The sequence below is a fragment of the Cavia porcellus genome, unplaced genomic scaffold, assembly GCF_034190915.1.
Source record: "Cavia porcellus strain 051 isolate PalLab524CR breed Dunkin Hartley unplaced genomic scaffold, mCavPor4.1 scaffold_16, whole genome shotgun sequence".
Lineage (NCBI taxonomy): Eukaryota > Metazoa > Chordata > Mammalia > Rodentia > Caviidae > Cavia > Cavia porcellus.
Window position 1 is genome coordinate 9,922,093 of NW_026947499.1, and position 26,843 is coordinate 9,948,935.

At 39.8% G+C, this 26,843-nt stretch overlaps 1 long non-coding RNA gene across 1 annotated transcript in view; it reads right to left on the reverse strand.

Moving 5' to 3' along the window:
* Positions 1-4,725: 4,725 nt before the first annotated feature.
* The window catches only part of LOC134470627 (uncharacterized), a 48,043-nt gene continuing 25,925 nt past the window's right edge, over positions 4,726-26,843 (reverse strand). The window contains exon 3 of the long non-coding RNA XR_010039629.1: positions 4,726-10,850. This is a non-coding gene — a long non-coding RNA (uncharacterized LOC134470627). The remainder of the gene's footprint in view (positions 10,851-26,843) is intronic.

Consider the following 26,843-nt stretch of genomic DNA (forward strand, 5'->3'; position numbering starts at 1 on the left):
CATCTGGATTGCAACCATCTTAAACTTATTTAAAGTATAATGTACTTAAGATGTGCAAAATAAAATAAATTTTTGCACACAGGAGAGTAGAGAAGTCTCCACTAACCACACCCTGAAGGCATGCAGGGACGTTCACATTCCTCAACAGATAAATGAGTCTGAATACAAGGACAAAGTGAAATAAAGCAAGTCAAGTTAAATCTGTATAAACAAGACTCCTAGGAGTGAGAATCTATGGCCCTCACAGAGTACATCAAATCACAGAACCTCGAAGTCATGTGATCAGCAAGAGCCAAGTTACGCACTCTGTGGTCTCTGAGCCATGAGCAGATGTGTGTCCCATGACCAGAAGGGAGCATTGTGAGAAGATTGTCCTGAGGTCCTGTGCAGCTCAAGCAAAGAACCATCCACACAGAGGACCTGCACCAGCACACTGAGTCCAGTGCTCACTGACAGGCTCAGTTGCTGTGTCATCTGTGACCTGCACAGCAGTTTGAGCAAGTTTTGACTATTTTCAGAAGATGCTGCCTGCCAGTGTTGCAGGCAGCTGAGTTAGTCAGAAATATTATAGGCAATGGAGATAGGGCTAGGTCCTCAGAGGACCCAGTACAGAAGCCTGGGTAGTTTGCAACTCTGGGGAAGACGGACACCTCCTGTTGTGGGACAGGCCTCAAGATAAAGGATCAAATAAACCATCCACATCCTAAGGACTGATATTGTGATTAGTACCTTATCACCCTGGAGTCACCATCCCATACCCATAGGAGAAAGGTCACAGCTCCAAGAATGCTGGCTTCCTACCTGACTTGCATTCGCATTTGTCCCTAATATAATCAATTTTAACTAAACTATTGATCTTACTGGCTAACTATAGATATGTTCCACCTTATGCCCATCTGCCTTGTGAGTTCCCAGTCTCCCCCAGTCCTCCCCCCTCACCTTGGACCCATCCTTTTACTTTATAATAAAGTCCCTAGAAAAGACAGAGTCTTGGGCAATCTGCTCTGGACTCCCTTTGGTCGCCCTGACAGAAGCTTTCTTTCTCTCAATAAATATATTCTACTCTTCACCTCCGTTGTTCCTAAAATTCATTCTTCAATTTTAAAGAACAGGAGCTCAGACCTGACACAGTAGATCAGAAATTTCATCCCCCTGTATCACCAGGACTTGTACAAAGAGGAAATCAAATTTTCTTCCTCTTCATTTTGCAGCATGAGCTGAGCACCAGCACCAGGGCTCAGGGAGGGGCTGAGCCACAGTAGCTGGGAACAAATATGCATGACCAGCTCCTGGCTCAGGGCCTGGGAAAGAAAAGGAGGCCTGGGGCAACTCAAGGCATGGTGGGGATCAGGGGGCGATCAGGGGGCTGCTTCCACCATGGCCTGGACCCCTCTCCTCCTCCTGTTCCTCTCTCACTGCTCAGGTAAGAGCAGGCCTTACAGACAAGCTGCACTTTCACAACCTCTGCTATGAGTCTTGCCAAGCTTTAGCATGTCACTGTTCCCCAGTCCAGCAGGGTCTGTATTTGCAGTTTCCCAGGATCCGATGACTCAGGAGGCCGCACTCTCTGCATCTCCTGGAGCAGCTGCTAGACTTATTTGCACCTTCAGAGGTGACATCAGTGTTGGGAGAAAAGACTTATATTGGTACCAGCAGGAGCCAGGGAGCCCTCCCAGGTTTCTCCTGCACTACTACTCAGACTCAGATAAGCAAGTGGGTTCTGGCTTCCCCAGCAGCTTCTCTGGTTCAAAAGACACCTCAGCCAATGCAGGTGTTTTGCATATTTCTGGGCTGCAGCCTGAGGATGAGGCTGACTATTACTGTGGCATCGGGTACAATGACGCTTTTCACAGTGACACCCCTGGATGGAGAAGTGGCACAAAAACTGCAAAATGCCCTGTGAATTAACTAGGAAGCCTCATGAAGTGTAAAAATAACTTGTATCTACAGTAAGTACTCTTGGATCTAACTACAGTGTAACAGGATTCATCATTCCGATTTATGGAAGAATATTGCCAGAGTCTCAGGAAAAAGAAATACAAACTGAGTTTTGCTAAATTTTGCTTTGTGGTACAGTGATTATACAATAATATAAAAGGACATAGCTGTGGTATTTTTATTTTGACAAAAAACATGAAGTAAACCTTTAATCCCCCAGCTAATCAGAGACCTGGGTCCATCCAAGCAGGACCTGGCCTCAAGAGCAGGGATTCTACACTTTCACACATCACACCAAAGACGTCTCCCTGGCTTGCATCCAACACTGTCCAGAGCTGCTGGTGTCTCACTGCGTCCAGGACCGAAACATGAACTGGGGAGGGAGAACACAGGCTCAGGGAGGATCTCAGGTACAAGCTGGTCTGGTTCACTTTCTGTCACCTAAAGCCTCAGCTGCACCATGAAGTAGAGGGCACTAGGCTGGAGTATACTGGAGGGATCAGGGCCAGCAAACCACGTTGTGGGACAAGAGAGAGAGGGCGGAATCCAGCTCGCCTGAGAATGTGTCAGGACATAGTGTCATTGAGCAGGATAGAAGAAGTACAGACGGGTAGAAGGGAGACAAAGAAAATCATTACTAAAATATTTGAATTTTGAACACGACTTTAATACTAGGTCAAGCTGCTCAAGGTTATCCATATCAATAAACTCTTGGTTTGTTTATGTTTTTTTCTGGTCTCTCACATTCAAAATTTCTTAAAGATACTTTACGTCTACAAATTTCTTTGTTGGTGCAGAGCAAGATTCTGATATTATAGGAACACTCTATGAGAGTATAAAAACATTTTATATTATCTGTCAAAAACTTTGTTAAGGCTCAGGCCTTACACCTGTGAAATAGGCCATTATCCAATGCGTGGGTCACCCTGTGTCCCATGAACCAAGGCCAAGAGGAAACATCATATACACTCACAAATTCCTCAGATTTTAACAGCCAAAGATGCACATATATATTTATTTCCAAACAGTTACATTCCTCTCTCGCCCTCCCTCCCTCTTTCTGTCTGTCTTTCTATCTTTCTCTTATGTGCACTCAATTTTCGTATGCATGTACTTGTACATTGCTGCATGACAAATTCCGTACTAACACATAAAAAACTCTTTTATCATGGCAACAATTTTTGAACTCATGGCTTAAAGCCAACTAGAGTGGTTTTAGGTTCTTCATCACCATTTTCAGAAGCCCCTGAAACCTGTCTGGAGGCTGAATGGGTTACCTGGGTGTGATTTCCATAGAGTCGATGTCTCTCAGGAGTGTGGGAACTCACTCCGAGAGATTTATAGGAAATTTACAGGTGGTGAACTAAGGACTCTACTCTTTTGACCCACAGCAGGTTTTAAGCAATGCCAGATGTCAGTCTGGAGCGTCACAAGGAGAAATGTCCTCCAAAGTGTGCTTCAAGTCACTTGACAACATGAATCACTTGAGAAACTCACTTCTGATGGACACGCCCCAACTGAAAAACAGATGCGGAGGCCTGGGCTTATAGTTCACAGTGGTACCAGGCAGAGCTCCATCTTCTATGACATAGGACAAACGTAAGTGATCTGGTAAATGTCACAAAGAGGGATGTGCTCCCCATGAACAATTCTCTCATCCATTATAGATATGCAAATTGTTTCACTCATAGTACTAATTTGTATTTGTTTGCTCAAGAGAATGTTCTGGTTTTTGCTTGCTCCTTCATTATAAGCAGGGTCCCTTTTGTCTATGACTTCTGCTTGGAGTCCCGTTTTGGCCATTATCTTAAGAATATGGCAATATATAAGCTATTCTTGTTATCTGGTTATTGTGTTATGAAACACACATGAAATAACAAAATTAAAATAAAAAATGACAGAAGATACTGAATACAACTAGAGAATACGATATTCATCAGAGCCCATTAGAGGGCACTGGGAGTCTTCTCAAGGGTCAGCAAAGCCTAGAAAGGACACACAAGGCTCACAGTTAATCCTGTGGTTTGTGCTCAAAGGACTGAGCTAGAGGTCTCAGCTTGTGCTGCGTCTCATGGGAAATCACAAAGCTCACAGCACCCAACATCCCTGGCAGGGGAACAGGATCCTGAGGTCAGAATTTTATAACCAATTGTACTAATGCTTTTGGTAAATGATTCATATTTGTACATGACACCATAGACAGAGACCTCACTGAGCACTGAGGGGGACAACAAGGATCATCCCACAGCATCAGAAGCTGCAGGCTCTCAGAAATACTTGCAAAGCCCACCCTGTTGCCTACACACGTGTGCTCCTCCTTCCATCTCTGTTCACTCTCTGTCTTAAAAGGTGTGCATTTCATACAGCTGCCTTCAGAGTGACTCTTTTGTCTTTCTTTCTTTTCCCCTCGTGTGTTGATTTTTATTTTGAGGTCCAGTTCTCAGGCTCTGATATACCCTATTCTTTCAAATATTCTCTTTGTCAGAGTCTCGGCCATTTTCCTCTATGGCTGCTTTTTGTAGCAAGCACTGATGGTCGTGTTCCATCCTAGGTCCACCAGAAACTCACAAAACTCTCACAACAGTGATTTTTGACACAAGCAATAGATACTCCAAGTCACTGTCAGGTCGGCATGCTCCCTCCCATGGCAGAGTCCACCTAACACCCTTGAGAGACAGTGTCAGGATGAAGCTGAGTGCTGTCATATGCTCTGTGACAGCACTGCTCACACGGGGAGACCCCCATGGTTAATTAAGCCATAAACCTACACTGGACTAAGCCTGAGTACAAAGTTGATGAAGTGACTGCACTATACACACTCTGGCAGACTCCTGTAGACCTTTTGTGACGAGAAAGTTGTAGAAAAGTGTCTTTATTGATGCTGATTCATGTTCCAGTACCATAGCGAAGGATATGCATGAATTGTTCCATGTGACATCTTTCATACAAAAACAGAATTCAGTTATTTTTCTTTCCTAGAAGTACAGTGATTGTGCTTTAAGATCTGAAGACTGAAGTCACTATTTTCTCTATTTAAAAGCTGCTTCCATAGTGTTCTTTTTAACATCTAAGAGAAAAGAAAACTAAACTACCATATTTAAGACATTGATATAAATTACATTTTATTAGTTTTCATTTTACTACAAAGGCATTGCATGACTTTTAAAAATAATTTTTAAGACAATCAAACAAAAAGCAGATCATGTAAGGAACATAGGTCTTCAAAACAATGCAACAAAAAATCAACAGTGGCTACCATAATATATCTTGTTTTTCTTCAAAAGAGTTGTCCTTACCTACACACACACAATAAATTCAAACAAAAAATAGTATAAAACCAATAAAAAAAAGGAATAAAAGCCTTATGGGCCTTCAAGACAATATAAAATCAACAATGGCTAACATAATGCCTCTTGTTTTCTTCTAAATAGCTGTACATACCTTCACACATATTGAAATCAAATAACAGAAAACATTTCACACATATTGAAATCAAATAACAGAAAACAGACCAAAAATAATGGAAACAAAGAATAAAAGGATTAGTGGACTTCAAAACAAGATGGTAGGAAATCAGGAATGGCTACCTTAATGTCTCGTTTTTTTTCAAAGTAGCTATTCATACCATGAAATGTAAAAAATCAATTCTTGTAAATTCATTAGCAGTACTTCAAGCATGTTTCAGCCTGTATATGGACATACATACTTTCCATATTACAGGAAACAACAAAATGAAGCAAAACAAAATGCAATAAAAACCAGAAACAGGAGAGACAAATAACAATAAGATAGAGCCCAGAACTATAACAACATAGGCTTTCAAAACAAGGGGATAACAACTTTAAAATATTAAAACCTATGAAAATTTGGGAAAAAATCTTGTTTTTTTAATGTTATGTGGCAAAAACTCTCCCTATAGAAGCATGATGGGAGGCTACTGTCAAGAATCACATAAACTGATCTCTGATGTCAGTAAGATGAGGTGATATTAGAGAAACTATTATTGATTACATTATGTCTGGAGTCGCCATAAGCAGATGCCCTGGGGAGACAGGGATACATATATAGGATATCATGTGAAAACAGAGAAGGAGGCTGACCTTATGCGTCAGTAGGTGAAGGGGCACCAAAGACCAACACAAGTAGGACTCAGGAAGGGGGAGAAAGGAGTCTCCTAGAGGTATCATGGGGAACATGGCCCTGTCTGTGGGCGCTAGATTACTGACCTCCAGAACTATGTGTGGGATGACATATTTCTGGAGTTACTGTCCAGCAAGTTTCTAGAACTTTATTATAGTTCTAGGCTAATCTCATTGTCAGGATCACTTAATAGTATGATGTAGTTTTTGTTTGTTTATCTGTTTGGGTCCTAGGAATAGGCTCATGGTTACCCTGCCAGAGACCCAAATCACAGCTCTTTGTATTTATTATTGTGGGACTGTGAAAGCACTGCGCTGTGCTCCTGCACAGCTGTATGGCAAGAACTGACAGGGCAGAGCACTGGGACTTGACTCACGTGCACCCTGAGCAGTGAGCACAAAGCCTGTGGCATCGCATGGTTTCAGCAGTGCCCAGGCAAGGTTCCTCCCTCAAGGGTTAAGAGAGATGGAAGCTTCAATAAGAGGATGGAATCCCAATCACTTCTTGGGCTCTGGCTCTGGGACTGTCCTTACTTGACCATCTGCAGCATCATTTCTGGGGATAAAGCTGACTCTATCATTAGTGTAGATTAGAACATTGGTGGGCCATAATGTTAAAACACAATGATACAGATGAATGGGGAAGTGGGACTTAACAAGGCCACACAGCATTCAGAAATAATGTTTGATGCCCTGAATATTCAAACTTTTGCATTCTGACCTTCTCAAGAGCTACCTAGAAACTGTCAGGATCTTACCATAGCAAGTATATGTGGTGATGGTCCAAAGTATATCACAAAATTTATTTCTTGTGTTTGTTCTACTATGTAATCTACTATGTATATGAAGTGCAAAGACATTCTTCTTTCTGTCTCTAAATACTGGCATTCAGTAAGTATGTATTTGCAAGTACTGACATCAAGTTTATTTGATTTAACATCCTTAGAAGCTGACTTCTCTCATACAAAATTTTATTTCATGCATTCAAAAAGTAACAGCATCTTTGATCTTTTTTTCCTTTCCCATATCCCAGTTGTTTTTTCCTTCTGAGCACTTGCTTTCCCTTTCCTTTCCACAATATCTATTGAACATTTTGAGGCTCATTTACTCTTTCAGTTTTTTATACTAGAAAATCAATAAGATGTTCACAAATGCGAGTCTGAGTTTGTATATGTCTACATACATGTGTGTGTGGCACATATACAAGATAGATAATTATACTACTAATCTCTGTTGCTACCTCAGAAAGAACAGTGTGTGCTTTCATTATTTATTTGATTTTTCTTATGTGTAAATCTTGTAATCTGAACAACTACTCTAAAGGTAATGTGAAATATATTAACTAGTGTTAATTTCCAATTATTTTGTTCTGAAATTGTCACTGTTGTTATTGTTTATTTTTTATTTTATTTTTAAAAAACAAAAAAGGATTATAAACCCCTCATGCAGAACAACATGGACTTCCAAGGCTCAACAAAAAATTATGTATCTGGATATGAAGTTGTTATATTCCTTGTTAAACATTTAGTATCTTGAACTTTGGGTTAAGTGATTGCTACATTGTCTTGTTTTACTAACAAATACAGGATATTTTCAGACTCTCAGAGTGCTTGCCCTTTAGAGATGGGGGTCCCTGGTCCCCCTTGATTTTAAGTCTGTCTCTTTCTCTTTAATTCTTCATTGTACCACCAAGGGCAGTTCGCAGGCTGGTTCCTGCACAGAGTGTTACTGACTAAATTTTGTCTTCTAGAATTCTTTTCTAAAACCCCCAGGATTTAAGCTTACTTTGCTGACAAACGCTTAAAAGAAATAATACTGATTCAATGAGACACTAAAAGTGGAGGCTTAGTTTAATGAAACAGTATCATTAGACGAAATAGTAGCACAGAGAACACAGACTGTGGAAAGGCCATTTGAAGACACGGAGAGATGTTGGTCATCAATAAGCCAAGAAATGAGGATCTGAGAGGAAGCAAACCTGCGACCACCTTGATCTGGGCTCCGGCCTCCAGAACTATGAAAAAGTAAACTTCTGCTGTTACAGTCATCCAGTCTGTGATCTCATTTTATGACAGCTTAGGAAAACATTAGGATGGATCACTATTCTAATTTGTAATAGTTCAACTATTATTACTTTTACATTAAAAATAGATTTTATGGAAGTCATCTTTAGTAAAATGAGAGTAACTACAGACAATAATATTTTTTTCTCCAGTAATATCAGATAGATCTTCTTCCTCTTAGATGTATTTACATCTGAGCCTCACCTCCTAAAGCTCTCTTTCCTAACCAGCTCTCACGACAAATCCATGCTCGGGCCATAAACTCACAATTCAGAACCACAATTCAAAATCAGTGTTGTTTGGAAATACCAGCACTGAACTCTGCCTCTCTGGCTTTCATCCCTGCCAGGGTGATGGAATATTTTTCCTCCCACCAGATGGCAGTGTGGGTGTGTTGTCAAGAACCTGAAGGATGTTGAGAAAAGTCCCCCAGACTCTACCTGAGATATATTCCTACACCAAAACTTAAATGAGTCTGGGAAATTTGTCGTAGCCTTTATTTTAGATATTGATTCTCACTCTCATTTTCAAAGTCCTTCACACAATAGATGTGCATTCACAATAAACTACATATGCACCCGTTTTAGCAACAGAATAATCCGTGTTTCACAGTGTACTTAATAAAACCTGCCCAATGCTACAGAAGCCACTGTGGCAGCTCCAACATGGAGGAAGGTCCCTACACAGCCTGCAAGCTGATCTTCATGTGAGAGATCACCCCTTACCCTAACGTAGCTCAGTCACTTAAGAGTTATTTCCACAAAGTGGACCAGCTTTGCTGTGATTGGGGACACAGCCAGATGAAATCACAGACCAGGTCTGGAGTACAGTGCACACGTCTCCACTGGGCTTTAACCTAGAATCTGAGAGCAGCAGGAGGAAAGATGAATCCTACTCAGTGTTCCATCATCTATCTCGTGCTACATGGTTCATTCCTTATTTTCACTCGTAACATATTTCCTGAAAACATATTTCTAAGTTATAGATATCTGAAGAAAGGGAAAATATCAGGATCAAAAAACAGTAAGCAAGTTACAATATCAAGACATAACTGATATTTATTTCCTTTGTAGTGGTAGTGAGTTCACCACAGCGAGTTAGTCAAAAGGACTTCATCAAGGTAAACTCAAATATGGAACAAAAAGCCATAAAAAGCTTATTGTTTTTAAAGCTTTTTAACTTTTTACATTCTCATTTCTCAGGTCCAAATTCTACAATCACATTAACTAGAGTAAACGTCTTTCCTGTGGGTGAGTTGCTGGGCGTTTCCCTGGGAGTCATCAGAGACAACCATGGGCAACACTCAGCATTAGCTGATGATGTGACCAGAGGTCTCCAGAGAACCAAATATACACTGAGCAGGAGCTGAGTCCTCTTCTGTTCTGTTCTGTTCTCTCCTCTCCTCTGGTCTCCTCTGGTCTCCTCTGGTCTCCTCTGGTCTCCCCTGGTCTTCTCTCCTCTCCTCTCCTGTGGTTTCCTCTCCTCTCCTCCCCTCCCAGAGTCAAGGATGAGCTCTGATCCAAAGCGATCATATCACAGTTTTTACTGAGTAATGGTTTCAAGACCTTGCCATTTAAGATCAAATTGGGAAGGATACCATGGACAGGTTCCAGAATTAGCTGATAGAGCCACCGCATCCCACTGCCGGCCACCAGAGGAGCAAAATAATTGTGGCAAAGACACGAAATATCAGAAATGGACCCCGCTTAAAGGTTGTGGTTAAGGGACCAAGACAGGTTTATGAGTCAAAAAGGTGATAGTTAATGTCTGGTCGCCAGAGAGAGGCAATCTATATGAAACCAAATCCATGTAAATTCTCTGTTTTAGTCACCACCACCCTTCTTAATACTAACTTTGGTAAGGAGAAGAAGATTTGCATGGGGAACTAGACCCTGACTAGTAATAAACCAGGAGGATAAAAGGCTTGAGACCCCTGTCTCAGGTTCGGGGCTAAAGGACTCAGCATTGGGGCATCTCCACATGGCCTGGGCTCCTCTCTCCTTCACCATCACCACTCTCTTCACAGGTCAGATGGGACAAATGGTCACTGCCTCATACAGACCATTGTTGCCCACACCCACACACCAGCCCTGTCCTTGCTCCTAGAAGAATTCTCCTGTCTCCCAATGGGATTCTTAATGGAGGTCTGTGTTTCCAGGGTCTCTCTCCCAGGTTGTGCTGACTCAGCTGCCTGCTGCATTTGCCTCCCTGGGACAGACACACAAACTCACCTGTACCCTGAGCAGTGGCTACAGTAATTACTATGTGGACTGGTTCCAGCAGAGCCGGGGGGGGGGGAGCTCAGTTTGTGATACGAGTGGGTACTAGTGGTATTGTGGAATAAGGGGAATGGAATCCCTGACCGAGTCTCAGGATCAGGCTCTGGCTTGGATCAGTACCTGACCATCCAGAACATCCAAGAAGAAGTTGAGAATGTCTACTACTGCGGAGTGAACCACGGCAGTGACAGTAGCTTTGTATAACCCACAGTGACTGCAGCCAGAGGGAAAGTGAGACAAAAACTTCTGACTGATCCATCCCGCGCCTGCTTCCTCCCCATTGTCCTGACTCACACAGTTCAAAGAGAGGGTCTCCTGATCCTGCTTGAGAAATTCTTTCTTTCCAGATGTCAGGACTGGCCTGAAGTTGGCCTCAGAGTTTTGGGCTGCCCATGATAAACAATGTACTCTTTACTGGCAATAGCTTTCACCTGGTAAACAAGAAAAAAAGGGTAATAAAATTTCAGTGAGAGGCTAAGGTCACCCTTCAGTCATCAGAAGCCAGCTCTGCGTACCTGCACTGATTCCCCTCACACCTTAAACTCAAATGAGATCATTTTGAGATTCCTTAAAATTGTACCTCCAACTTTAAGACCTATATACTTGCAGTGTTCCATTTAGATACTTATTGATATTCAGCCAGATGTCTGCCTGCGTGTAAGAAGAGGAATAAAATCTGATCTTCCACATAGCTTTGATTTCTGAGTGTTTCCTTACATGCATTATTGCACTACATAATTTGTAATTTTGATTACAGTATCCCCTGGGGCACAAACATTTTCTCAGAAGTATTAAATATATTTGATTTTATGCATGGAAATATGTAGCTATTGTCACTCACCAGTATCCTCAAGGAATTTTATTTTACAGATGGTAGAGTGGTTCACAGGTGCATTCACAATATAATACAGATCCCTATTCTTTTGTCCAATTTGTCTATATTCAGTGTTGTGGGTGTCAGTCATTTTCTCATCAGAGAGACTAAATATTCAAACTCACAACTGAAAGAAAAGGAGGTTTATTTTGGCCTCATATATTTAAAGGAGGTACTTCATAGTCAGCTGATTGCAAGGCAGGAAGGGAATGATGGAAGGATCTCAGAGAAGAAACATGATCACCTGTTGGAAGCCTGGAAACTGGGAGAGCAAAGAAAGAAAGTGGGGAGAAAGATCCACCCTTCAAAATCATACCCTGAGTCACCTGCTTCTAAGCAAACTCCACACCCAGCAGCACACTCAGCAGGTGAACTTATTAGTAGATGTCCACTAGCTCCCTCGTGATCTAAGCTGCTTCAAAAAGTCCCACTTCTTAATAGATGAGAATTTTCAGTGACATTCTAGATCTAAACCACATCAGTGATCTTTTCAAGGAAGGATAGCACTGCTCACTTATGTGGAGTCTCCAGGGCTTGACCTTGACCCACAGGGTCAGGTGTACACACAGGATGCATATGAACTTCCCCCAGATTGCTAGTTCACCTCATCTCCATCTGCACAGAGCTCTCGGTATATGATGTGTTGCGTGCATTTCTCTCTCTCTCTCTGTTTCTCTCTCTCTCTGTGTGTGTGTGTGTGTGTGTGTGTGTGTGTGAGAGAGAGAGAGAGAGAGAGCGAGAGAGAGAGAGAGAGAGAGAGAGAGAGAGAGAGAGAGAGAGAGAGAACAATCTTGCAAAGAAACTTGCAACGCCTGCTCAAGTACCTGAGTTTTTGGGAGAGGGCCTCACTTCTCTTCAGGGACAGGATTTATTCATGTAATTTTCCAAAACTCAACTAGGGTATTTGTTCAATGAGTTTACACTGCTATACTCCATGTAAAAAGTCAAATTTCTCTGGTGAAGAGCACAACCTCCACAAGTAGGCCCCCACTTTACACAGTAGCCAGAAGTTCAGGAATTCCAGAAAAACCACATCTGGTATCAATTTACCACAAGTTGAGAAACCCCATGGATACCTCATTTGGTAATGCACAGTAATTAGTCAAGGATCTCAATCTTGAATACTATAGTTCTATTATAAGGGACACACTCAGAACAAGCAATTGTAGAAACACTAAGGATCTATTATTTTGTTTATTAAGTTTTATCTTTTTGGGACAAGATCTATTTATGTAGTTCAGTCTGGCCTTGACATCACTTTGAGCCTATACTGGTCTCAAACTTTTAATGGTCTTCCTGCCTCAGCCTCCTCAGTACCTGATTACAGGCAAGTGACACCATGCCTGGCATCAATTAATTATTGAGGCTGCCTATCCTTAAGATACAAACACTGTTGGTACATTATAATGGGATTGCCAAACACAGCAGTTCATTTAAGAACTGACTGAATGGAGTACTGGGGCAGAGATTTGTTAGATAAATATAATAGACTGAATTTAATGTAATCTCTCATCAGCCTCTAACCACAAAGGTTAGGATGTTGGACAGGTATAAGGTCAAAATTCTGGATTTTTAGAAAGATGATGCAGTGATAAGCAGCAGAGAAAGAGTCTTTTTGAGATGTGCTGTTCGGACACTGAACTGTAGCAATGTGAGGAAGAGGAGGAGGGAAGCGGGTCTCCTGTACCAAAGAAGGATCTGAAGCCAGTGTTTAATACCATGGAGAGAGCAAAGAGCAAAAGTTCAACATATAAGGAGGAGTTGGTGGGAGGCGCCTTTCCCCTGAGTCAGGACTCACTACATGGGAGAAGAGGTTCAAACCTGCGGACACATGGTGGCTGCTGGCAACCCTAGAGGCCTCCACAGAGGGATGAAGCAGTGTAACAGAGGAGTAGACACTGTGAACTGCACTGTCTGTTGGGTGGACTGGATTTAGCTGGGCATCCTGAGAGAGGGAGTGATTGTCCAGGAGCCATTTCGGAGGTGGCCATGTGAGTTCAGAACTCACAACTCCTGGCTCCAGTAGTGGCTCCCAGCTGAGTTCAGGCCTGCAGAAAGTGCCCTGACTGCTGCAGGCTGAACAGGTCTGGTTCCAGCCCCACAGCCAGAAACCCACCTGGACTTCAGGGAAATGAAAGCATGGGCGCACTAACACTATCCACTACTCAGCCAGGAAGCTAATCCTCGCTTGCTGGGATGAATCAGCGTGCACCTGTGCTCTGCCTCCACACACTGTCTACCAGGGACAGCAGAGACAAAGCTTGAAGCAGACATCTTCTTTTTTCTATCTTTCTCTTTTCTTTTGTTTCTCTCCCTTTTTTTAAAGCCTTGTCATTGGTTGATCTTGCTTTCTATCAGGGGGACTGTAGTTTCTAACTTTTCTGTGATTGCTCTTCTGTCCTGTTCTTCTTCCACTTTCTTTTATTTCCTGCTTGTCTCTTTCCACCTTGTCTTCTGCGCCAGTTTCTCAACATGTTTGTGATCTCTCCTTGTTCCCCAGTGCTGCTCCTAATCTCTAATTCTTCTTTAGTTCTCTGTTCAAGCCCTAACCTCTTTAAACTTTTCTCCCCTGTGGTAAAAATTGGCATATTGAGGGCTTATTTCCTCTGTACAATTTTCTGCCTTGTTTTAGGTTTTGTTATATAACCACAGATTTAGCTCATACGCTTGCAGGTGGCAAATTACCTCAGTTTGTCATTTTCTAAGTTGTGTTTGATGCTATTGGCATTACTGATTCTACCAGTTGATGCCGTTTGTATTGCTGATTGTTCTAACCAGTTGCTCTTTGTGGTATAGGAAGACTGAGATTGGCCCGGGGTCATAGAAAATACTGGGGGCCAGTTTCAAAGAAACAGGAACTGGGTCAACCAGGCCAAAACTTCTAATTCCCTATCCCCTGAAGAGGTAGATCTTGTAATAGATTCAAACCAAAAAGAGTATATACACCCAGGAGACACCTCTAAGAAGTAGTCTTTTTCTAAAAGCTCTACACACTAACAAAAGCTACTTGCCATAGGAATTTATAAACACCAACCCAGAAATTAAACTTAAAAAAAAATAGAAAATGAGAAGACACTTCAGATGAAACGCCAGACATCCAAAGAGCACAATGAGGTTAGATAATCTGAAAGCCACCAACCTGGCTTCCCTGATGTGGTAACAATGAAGCAAATGAGTGAGGTCCTAGAATGTGTCAACTCAGAAATAATTTCTCAGATAACAACAGAGATGGCGACCTTGATGTGAAACATGCTTAGTGGCTCTATAGCAGCTACATATTATAAAAAAGGAGGAGCTAAGGAAAATGATGGAAATTATAAATATCCAACAGAGAACAGAAATGGAATCCATGAAACAGGTTAAAGTAGATACCAGGAGATTGAAAATTCTAGTAAAAATTATATGTAGTAAAAAATCAATACAAGGACAAATATTGGATATAGAATACAAATGTGCAGTTAGTCATCATGAAAACAAAGATTTCTTTAAAAAAATACAAAGGGACTATTAGAAAGCATTCTAGCATTTGTTAGACAGTGCAAGAAGAATAACGTAGGACTGATTGGAGTAAATTAAAAAAGCAGGAGATACCACAAACCACATATAAGGTTTGTTCACAGATGTAATGGAAGAAAACTTCTCTGGCTTGCCTGAATTTGGCATCTAGACAAATGAGGCATACAGAACCCCAATCAACCATGATTTAAAAAAAAAATCTACACAAAGAATAAAAGAGTCATTATTTCAGAGATTCACCAGAAGAACACAATATTAAAAGCTTCCAGGGGGGAAAAAAACCTGATCACCTATAAAGGAAAGTCGATTAGAATCATAGCTGAATTTTCAACATAAACCCTCAAGTCAAGGACAACTTGGAGTGAAGTATTTCAAGCCTTAATAGAAAACAAACACCAACCTAGATGGATGTACTATCTTTCAAAGCCGATGGAGAAATAAGATACTTCCTTGACAAACAACACCAGAGGAATTTCATGGACACCAAATTAAAACTCCAAAATGTTCTGAAGGACATTCTCGAAAGGGATGAAAAGGATTAAAAGTCCAAGCACCAAAACAGAAAGAATACACCAGGAAAGACAAACAATTATATCCGCACAGTGGGGAAGGTCAGTAACAGGAAAATAATGTGAGAAAATATGTCAATATGTATCAATTATAACCATCAATGATAATGAACTCAGTATATCAATCAAAAGAAACAGTCGCAGACTGGATCAAGAGGCAAGATCCAAACATATGCTGCACAAGAGACATATTTAATTCAAAAATATCAGGTCCTGACCTAGATCCCAGTCTCCCAAATGAGTGTACAGTGAAAGCATAAAGAGATGAGACCAGTGATATGATTTTAGGGCTCCAGGAGGTCAAAACTCTTTAGCTGAGCTCAAGACTCTGAAGACTAAGACAAAGAATTCTCTGGATATCCATAATACCAGCAGGACCTCGGGAGTCATTTTAAAGACTTCTCCAAGTAGTAAATTATGCCATTTTAATAAGACCATCTGATCTCTAGGATGACATTTAAGGTCGGAGTGGCACTGCAGGAATAAGATTCCTTCAACTGCAGCCTCTATTCACTTAATCAGTGTTGGAGCCAGTGTCGTTGGCTGTGGCCTTACCTTGCCCTTTGAGTTATCTCTGACCTCACAGGCCGCTCTAGGCCTCAGTCAGCTCCCGTCACCAGGCAAGGGGCTGAGGCCTAAGTCAGACTCACAGATAAACATAGATAGCGAACAAGTTAAGTCCTTCTTAGAGCCTCTTCATAATGATCTTCAACACAAACAGAAATTCATAGATTGAAAGTCAAAGGAGAGAAAACACTATCACTCCATGTGACAGGAATCTGGAAGACAGCAGGGGTGACTATTATGTTCGCAGAAAAACTGAATTTCAAGTCAACATGTATTGAGAGAGACAAAGAAGGTCACTATATCCTTATAAAGAGAATAATCCAAGGGATAACAATCATAAATATATATGCAACAAATATCAATGCACCCAAATATATAAAACAAATGCTAGCAGACATGAAAAATAAGCTCTAATACAATTGTACCAGAGGACATCAATATCACCACTGTCACAAAGAGACAGATGAACTAGACAAAAATATCAATAATGTCTATTAGAATTGAAACACACTTTTGAACAAATGGATTTTGTAGATGTCTACAGAATGTTCCATCCCACAGCATCAGGATATACATTCTTCTCAGCCGCACACAGGACCTTCTTCAAAATAGACCACATACTAGCTTGTAGAACGTGCCTATGTAAACACAAAGATGTGAAGTTAACCCAGTCATATGATCAGACCATAGTGCAATGAAATTGGAAGTCAACAGCAAAAGAACCACAAGAGCTTCATAAATACATAGAAATTAAATATCACCCTACTGAACCAACAGTGGGTCACAGATAAAACTAAAGAAGAAATGAGACAATTTTTACAGTTGAATGATAATGACAAAACAACATAGTGGATCTTATGGGACACAATAAAACCAGTCTTAAGAGGGACATTTATGGCAGTAAACACCCATATCAGGAAAACAATTAAAATCAGAAATAAACAACTTAATGTTGAATGTGTTTCCAGAAAAAAAAAAATGGAAGAAGCCCAAAGCTCATATCAGTGAGGACATTATAAAGATGAGAGCAGAAATTACTACAATGGACACTAGGGAAACAAGACAAAGAATCATTGAATCAAAGAGTTGGTTCTTAGAAAGATAAATAAAATCAACAAACAATAAGCCAACCTTATTTTTAAAAAAGGAAAGAAAGACTTAAATACACACAATTAGAACTGGATGGTGAGAAATCACAATCAATTCTGTAGAAATCCAGATCATCTACAGCTATTTTAAGAATTTGTAGTCTACTAAGAGGCAAAATGCATAAGAAAAGGACAGATTCCTAGATACAAATGAATTACCAAGCTGAATTAAAATATACAAAAATTGTAAAAAAAAAAAAACCACAGCATCAATCATTCAATGAACTTGAAGATGTAATAAAAACCTACCAACAAAAAAAATCCAGGATGTGATGGATTTACTGTTGAATTCCATAAGAAATTTAAAGAAGTCCTAATACTACTATTTTTCAAACTGTTTAATAAAATTGAAAGGGGAGCAATACTCCCTAGTTCGTCACAGAAATCAAGCATTATCCAATTTCTGATAAGAAAACCAGAGAATGACTCAACTAAGAAGAGAACTATAGGTGAATCTCATGCAATAAGACATTGGCAAACAGAACACAGCAAATGATCAAGATGCTTATATAAACAAACCAAGTAGGATTCATCCCAAGAATGCTGGGCTGGCTCAACATACACAAGTCAATATGTGTAATATACCATATTAACAAGCCAAGGAGGAAAACATACGATCAATTCAATACATACAGAAACAACTGCTGACAAAATGCAACACTTATTATGATAACACCCATATAGAATTTGGAACAGACGATGAAATCTGATGAAATCCACTTATGACAAACAGTATCTTACTAAATGGATAAAAACTTAAGTTCTCATTAAAACCAGAACAAGACAAAGATGCCTACTGCACCTACCTTTATTCAATATATTTCAGAAACTTTAGTTAAGGCAATTAGACAGGAGAAATAAATAAAAGGAATAACAATAAGAAAGGAAATTAAATTATCATTATTTTAATATACTATGGTATGCTAAATAGAAGGTGACAAAAACTACAAAAAGACTTTCAGATTTAAAAAGCAAATTCAACAGCATAACTTCATACAAATTCAGCACTCACAAATCAATAGCCTTCCTAGATACACATAAGAAACTCATGGAGAGAGATATTAAGGAAACAACACCTTGTACAATAGCATCCAAAAAATCAAATACCAAGGAATCAGTCAACAAAAAAAGCAAAAGACTCTACATTGAAAACAACAGAACTCTGAAAAGGGGTATCAAAGAATATATCAGGAAATGCAAAGATATCCCTCGCTCTTGGGTAGGAAACACCAATATATGAAAAATGGTCATACTGTAAATACATATGAATTTAATGCAATTCCAATCAAAATTTCAACCACAAATTTCACAGAATTAGAGAAAACAATACTAAAATCAATGTGGAACCAGAAGAGATGTAGAATAGCAAAGACAATTCTGGGTAACAGAGGTCAAGTAGGAGTATCACAATCCCTGACTTCAATTTGTTCTACAAAGCTAATGTGATTAAAAAATATACAGCACCGTATTAAGCGTGAGGGGAGGGGGACAGACCCGCAAGATCAGAGGAGCAGATTAGAAGAAACAACTCCAGACACACTTAGTCACTTTATCTTTGACAAAGGTACCAAACACATTCACTGGAAGAAAGACAGCCCTTTTAATAAATGGTGCTGGAAGAACAGACTTGCTACATGCTAAAGATTAACATTAGACTCATATCTTTTACCGTGTGCTAAACTAAAATCAAAACGGATCAAAGCCCTAAATATTAAAATAGAAATGTTAAATCTATGGGAAGACAGACTAGATAGAACACTTGAAGACATTTGTGTTGGCAAAACTTTGGAAGAAAACCCTGATCACAGAAGAAGTATCTCAGAGAATCCACCAAATGGGATCTCACCTAATTAAAAAGCTATTGCACAGGAAGAAAAATCAACAACAGAGTGAAGATACAATCAAACAGAGTGGAAAAAACTATAGCTAGTTGTCCCTCAGAAAAAGGACTTATATCTAGAACATACAAACTATTGAAAAGAAGCAGACGTCCTCAAATAAAAGACTCAATTCAAAATGAGCAACTGAGACAAATTTTCCCTTCTCAAATAAAGAAGTATAAACAGCAACTAAATATATATTTAAAAGTTCATCATCACAGGTCATTAGAGAAAATAGAAGTTAAAACAAAATAGAGATTTCATCTCACCCCAGAAGTTATGAATGATATCAAGAAATCAAACAGTAAAACAAAAGAAAGAGAAGAGAAAAGGAAAGAAATCACCCAGTAACTGACGTTGGTGGAGCTGTGGGGAATAAGTAAACATTCTCCACTATCGGTGGGAGTGCAGACCGGTGCAACTGCTGTGGAAAACAGTGTGGAGATTCCTCTAAAGACTAGGAGTGGAGGTCCCATTTGACTTAGCTATTCCTCTTCTGGGGTGAAAACATTGACAGAATGGCTCCTATTCCCTTCCCTCTACCTGGTGCAAGTCTGCAGCCAGATAAAGGCTAATGCTTCTGCTTGGAAATCTAGTCCTGGGCTCCTCTATCTAGAATTCCATGTGTGTGACAAATAACACTGTCATAATATCCCAAAGACTGTCCAAATTTTGGGTACCCAAGAAGCCGTGGTGTGTCCTTGACCATGAAGGAAAGGGACTGAGCAGGTGATTAATATTTTCAAGGCCTCATGGCAAGGAGGAAAGAATAGGATCAGGTAGGTTCAAACTAAAATAATAATCCTGATCACACAAGAAGAGTCACCTGGGATCAAAGAAGAGACCTGGGAAAATCTCTGCCCCAAATTTTCTGGGCCTGGACGGAGACAGCTGCTGCCTGTCAGTTCTTTCTGCAGCTTGTGGAGGTGCTGCTGAACCCCGACCTTGGGGGGCTCAAGGCACCTTGCAGATGGCCAGCTCTACATCCTCCTGGATCCTTGGAATCCCCAAATTTAAATAGTATGTATTTTAATCAACTTGAGTGCTCTTTTCCTTATCTTTTAACCTGAAAGTAACCTTAAGGTACTGTTTAGGAGCTAAGAATTTCCCCATAAAATCGTGTATGTGTCTTAGTGTTCTCTTTGCTGGAAAATTAAGACACAGATATAACAACGTAGTGTATTTCTCATGCTCTTGTGAGCAGAGTATGATTTTCATTCTTGTGTCTCTCGTCCTCACGAGCAGTGCTAAAATAAGCAGGAGTGGTGCTAAGGGAAATTTCCCTGTCTTCTTTTAAATGAAATCATCTCCTTATATTTAGAGCTATCTGAGTGTCTAAATTTCTAAAATCAGCAAGCTCAGAAAAGTGAAAGAAAATGAAGCATATGATGTGGCTTTGTTAAAGAACAGGAAAAGCTTTTTTTTCTTTCTTCTTGCAGAGGAGCAGAACAGGACTCCCAGGGAGCCGCACCATCGCAGGTGCGTGTGCACAGTGTGCTCTTAGTCACCTGGATCAGGATGGAGGTGAGCACCTTTCCTTCCCACTGAGGGCCTTTAGAAGAGCTGGCAACTACTTCTTCCTTTCCTGCTGTCATTGGGGACAAGACACTTCCTTCTACAAATTCGGACATGGACGTGCTCCTGAAACATAAGGAGAGCTCATCTTTAGGGTCCGGTCATCCTTGCCTCACTCCACTCCTCTGATTGCCTAGGTTTCACAGAGCAAAAGATCAGAGAACAGGCCCTCTCCTGCTCCAGGAATTGCTGAAAGGGCAGGAACAGTCCATTATTTTCCCCAACAGATATGCTGGAAGGCTTCAGGAGCACGAGACTCACTGAGGTGAGACTTACTGAATCCTTCTCCAAGCAGCCAGGAGAACAATCAGGATTCCTTTTCATATCATCTTTTTCCTAATGATGTAATTTGTTGTTTTCTTTCCCCTGCCTGTTGTTACCATCTGTTCAAGGTTGGCTGAGGTAGGGTTGGTGGAACCAGATGGGAGCTATCTGACCTTTCAGACATGAGCCTCCTCCATCCAGGCGGATCTGGGAAGCCAGAGCATTAGCAAGAAAGCTGCCACTAAGTATGATTTAAATACAAGAATCTTGTCACTCAAAATCCAGGGCCTTTAAGAGATGAAATCACTATTTCCTCTGATAGGAATCATCGGCTAAGTAGGAGTTCTTTGCACCATCCCCAATGTCTCGTTAGCCAACACACAGGTTACACATTTTCTGAAAGTTCTCCAATGTTTGCCTGTTCAGCTCCTCAAGCTAATTGAGTGCATTTCCTCTGCTAAGTCTCTGGTTTTTCTGGTTTAACCAGAGATTCATGTGGCCTTGGTCCAGGTCTTCGCCCTGTTCATTCACCCTATCCTGGAAAACTGAGTGTAAGATTACCCATCTTGCAGATTGTGCACACTTCTTCTTGTGGCATCTCTCAGAGTTTGGACACAGAAGTCTGTGAGAAAGTCGTGTGTTGTAATGAGCTCTTATTTTCTGTCCTTTCCTGAAATTGAACTTCTCTGGAACCAATGATTGGCAGGCCACCAGCTCATAAAATATCAGCCTGGTTCTTCCTGGGACTGTGTACCAGAAAGATGTCAGTATACCTGGGATCTCTAATTATCCTGGTTTGGTAAGTCTAGGCAGCCAAAAAATAAAACTTTGCTTTCAAATACCTACGTATGTCACAGCAAGATCTTGCCATAATTCTATCTAGAATCTCTTCTAAGCAGAGAAGTTTTTGTTTGCTAAGTTTGTTTCATGAAATCTGCTCCTACATGAGCTGTGCTCAGTGCGCTCATCCTGTGTTGAGGCACACAGACTTCATCATTTCCATCCTGTTCCTCATCCAGCCACCCTTCCCTCCCTGCAGCCGTTCTCACTGACCCTGTGATTCTCCCTGTTTAGGGCACAGCTTCTTTCACTAATAAAATCACTCCTGGTCCTCTTTCCTTGGTGCCACTTTATAATCATAATCATTTTTCTTTTGCCTATGACTCCAAAATTATTTAAAATGACTGTCACCTCTAATGGTCAAGTGTGTTTACTGGATTTAAAAATCACTTTATGAGATGCAAATAAAAACCACAGTGTGATTCCATCTCACCCTGGAAAGAATGGCTATCATCAAGAAACCAACCAATAACAAATGCTGGTGGAACTGTGGGGCAAAAGGAACCCTTCTCCACTTTTGGTGGAAGTGAAGATTTTTGCAAGCACTGTGCAAATCAGTATGGAGATTTCTCAAAAAATAGGATTGGAGGTTCCATTTGACCCAACCACTCACCTCCAAGGTAGCTTCACAAAAGAATTAAAAGCATCATACCACAGCAACATATGCACACCTATATTTGTAGGAGCACAGTTTGTGATACCTAGATTTGGAGACACACCAAATGCCCATCAGTTGAGGAATGGATGAAGAATACATGACATTTTTTTTACAATGGGCTACTACTCTGCCATAAAGGAGGATAAACTGGAGACCTTCATATGTAAGCGAATGCTCTTTGAGACTACACTGTTAAGTGAAATAAGTCAGACATGTGAACACAGCATTGTGTCTCTGGTGTGAGAAACCAAAAGGGTAAGTAAGGACCACAATGTAGAATAGATATTGTAAAACAGGAAGAAAATATTTAAATGGGGAGGATAACATAGAAAGAAGGGAAAAAATGATAAAAGACAGAAAAAAAGAAACAAAGTTATTGTACCTGGGAGAGGAGGAGGTGTTGAGAGAGGGTAAGGGAATGGGGAGAAAAGAAACCTTATACCATGTACAGGCTCAGATTTTTCATGATGAGTATGATCATTGTGCATATCTGAAAGCTAAAGACTTTATGAACAAAACCTCCGCCATACAGGAAATATTACAAAGAATCCAAAACTGGGATCACATCAAATTAAAAAGCTTTGTATAGTAAAACAAAAGACCAACAGAGGGAGGAGACACCCCACAAATAGAAAAAAAAATGCCAGCTGCTCCTCGGAGGACTAATAACTAGATTATATAAAGATTTTTTTTGAAAAATCAGATCAACTAAATTCAAAGACCTAATCCAAAAGTGGGCATTTGAAATTAATACACTTCTCAGATGAAGAAATATAAATGGTAAATAAAAATATAAAAAAATTTTAACATCTCTGTTCATTTGAGAAATTCAGCACAACACTGAGATTCCATCTCATTCCAAAAAGGGTGATTATCAACACGAAACTAACAAATGTTGCTAGGCTGTGGGGTGGGGGGAGGAAACCTCTACATTCTTTGTGGTAGTGTAAATTTTTTCAGTCAGAGGAATAGGAATCAGAGTGGCATGTTCTTCAAAAACTACAAACAGAAATTCCACTTGATCCAGCTATTTCCCTTCTAGGCATCTTCCCAAAAGAGTTGCAAGTCTTACATTTCAAAGTCTATCCAAGACTGGCATAACAGCTTGAAAGAAACTAAGGACAGACTATCTGAATTGGAGGGCAGACTTGAAACATGGGAGAATGAAATGAAAAACTTCTTAAAAATAACAAAGAAACACACAGCAATAATACAAAGACAAGAAGATGATAAGAGGAGCCATAACTTAAGGATTAAGAACATAAAAGAAGAAGTAGGGACACAAACAAGTGAACTACAAAAGCTACTCACAGAAATAATCCAGGAGAATTTTCCTAATTTAGCAAAAGGTAAAGATACTCAGATGTATGAGGCATACAGGACCCCAGCTACCTACAACCCTAACAGAGAAACACCCAGGCATATAATAATAAAAATTCCAGAAATTCAATACAAGAACAGAATATTAAAAGCTGTAAGAGACAAGAAACAGATCACTTACAAGGGAATACCCATCAGAATTACAGCAGATTTCTCTTCACAAACCATCAAATCACGAAGAGCATGGGGAGAAATAATTCAAGCTTTGAAAGATAATAATCTCCAGCCAAGATTGAGATATCCTGCACAACTGTCCCTGGAAATTGATGGAAAAACGAGGTGTTTCCAGGATAAAGAGGAACTGGGGGAATTTGCAACCACCAATTCAACCCTACAGAAAGTATTGCAGGATATTCTAAAAAAAGAAAAATACAAAGAACCCAGAAATAGTGGCGGGGAGGCCACAACGAATGGAGCAGAGAACAAAATGAAGAAGACAAACTGACAGCTAATGACAGAAAAAGAGCTCAACAGAAATGAGACAGAGAAGATTGGATGATAGGAACAGCTTTTTTTGGAGAAAATGACATCTTAATAGGTAATGCTGATTTAGTACCATCTTGTTTTGAAGTCTCATCTAGCTTTTGTTCTTCTGTCTCCAATGGTCTAAACAGTCTAAACTTATTGGATTTTGTTATGTACGATAGTATAAGCAAAAACCTTTTAAGGACAAGGAGATTATACAGAGACCATTGTTCATTTTCTGTTAGTCGATTCTAAATACTCTATAATGCTGTCATTCTCTTAAATGGTTTTACATTGTTTTGATATACTTAATGCTACAGTATATGAAGTTGTACTCAAGGACTTCAGGGAGGGAGTCAATATGGTAACTATTTTCGGGTCAGGATTATCTGGTGGTGAAACACTATTCTGCTTAAATGGTTATGTTTTGATCTGCCCTGTTTCGCTGTTATGCCCTCTTTTTTCTCAATCTCCACTCCATTATTTACTTTTTTATTTTTATCCATTTAATTAAAGGGAAAAATATAGCAGGATATAATATAGTAACCCACTTTGACTTTCTATTATCTCGATTTGAAGCCCTGTATTACTCTCACCATCTTGTTTTTGACTGAGGTTCCTCTATTCTGTTTTGCTGGATAGTATCAGGTTCGAAAGTTTAGGCATCAGCTGAGAAGATAATGAGATTCATTATAACGCCCATTCTCATTGACTTTTATCTACTTTTGAAGACCTACAATATCTCCAATGTTTTGGTTTTGTCGGTTTTATTCTTTACGGTTTTGTTCAATTGTATAACAACTAATGATATAGGCAATTCTATTAGAAATAGCGGGAGGCATTATGGCAACCATTGTTGATCACCTTGTATTATGTTTTTATATTATCTATTATGTCCACCCTTTTGACTTGACCGATTCTGTTCTGTTATGTCACATTTGGTTTTACTCTCTTCCAAAAAAGCAATAAGAACCGTGGGAGCAATGAAACCCAAAATGTGTAATAGTCATTGTACAAAAGAGAGGAAAAGAAAGTGCTCTAAACTATATAACTGCATGTATATTTAAGCGTATAAGATAGAAAATGATATCACAGAGTTTTATTGGAACATTGAACAGAACTGTTTGCAGTATCATTGTTGGAATGTCCACTCTACAAGCTTTAATTTTGTGACTTGAACAATTATTTCTAAGATGGCAATATGTAATCCATTAACTAGTGATTGCCTACTGCGCATTTTTTTCTCCTGTAAATCTGTATAACTTGTACCCCTTCACTGTTTTTTTTTTCTTTCTTTTCTTTTCTCCTTAAATAAAATAAAAAAAAAAAGTCTTACATTTCAGTGACATTTACATAGCCGTGTATATTATGGCACAATTTATAAGACATAAGACTTGGAAACACCCCATATTCCTATCAAAAGAAGGATAGATAAAGAAAATATGGCATTATTAACATTGGGGTACTACTCTGTTATAAAAAAGAATAAACTTGCATTTTGTAGGTAAATAGATGCATCTTGACACCATAATTTTAGGGAAGGGCTGGAGAAGGAAAGGAAGGGAAAGAGATTTAAAAGGAAAGAATAAAATAAATGGAAACAAAGTTTCTGTAAATGAGGAAGGGAAGAATCATGAAGGGAGGGGAGGGAAATGGGAACAAAGAATTAAGTTACAGTATTTTCATGTACAAGTTCCCTGTGATGGACGTGAGCACCACGTATGGCAAGTATGCACTAATAAACATTTTAAAAATGATGTTACACACATAAGTGATGACAAATTGCAGGCCCCAGGATTCAGAACACATTTCTTTATTTCACACAAGTGCACTCTTTGTTACAACACACAATATACTGGCATACAAACATACACACTAGACACAACCCAGGCCAGTTTGTTATCAACTCAGTGAATTATTCATGCCTTGCATCTGCACTCCAGTTTGTCATTCATTAATAAGTCTTGAGTTCAGCTGTTTACAGAGGTATCTGCATCCCACTCAAAGGTGTCCAGATGGATATTTACAAATAATTATAATTTCTATTATCATTCAAGTATTTTTTCAATAATACTATTCATTTATATTTAATTATATGTTATGTTGTGCAAAAGGAGCTTTGTCATTCTGTGCTATGCTTGTCACCCTAGCAGCCTTGTAAAACACAGCTGTTTTCTGCAACTGGCCACCCTAGAGCATCGACCACTTTGTTATGCATTAACTGAAGCTTCGCCATACTGTTCTGTAGGTGTCATCACCTTAGTAATGTGTTGGCTGTGTCAAACTTTGCTCCCTTTGTGAGAGACAAATGATGCAGTGTCAGCCATTCTTTCCTTTGTGAGAGACTAATGTTCCTGGAATTATCGGTCAAAGGGCTGTGAATTCCTGTGAGGAAAAAAAGGGCTAACCACCAACTGCAAAAGGTCTCTGACCCCAAGCAAAGGGGAACAAAGGCCTTCCCCATTCCTTCTCTCATAACATCACTCTTTACTTTTTGGTTTAACTGCTATAAAAGTATGTAAAAATTCTAACCCAGTTGCACAGTTTGCAAACTCTATCTGCACTGTGCTGCTGGTGCCAGCTTAAATAAAGCACTCTTTTCAAAGACATCCTGCCTGTTTTTTTTTTTTTTTTTTTTGAACAACATCATGGGGCCTTGTTTTTGGGGTACAAAATGTTACTCTTATT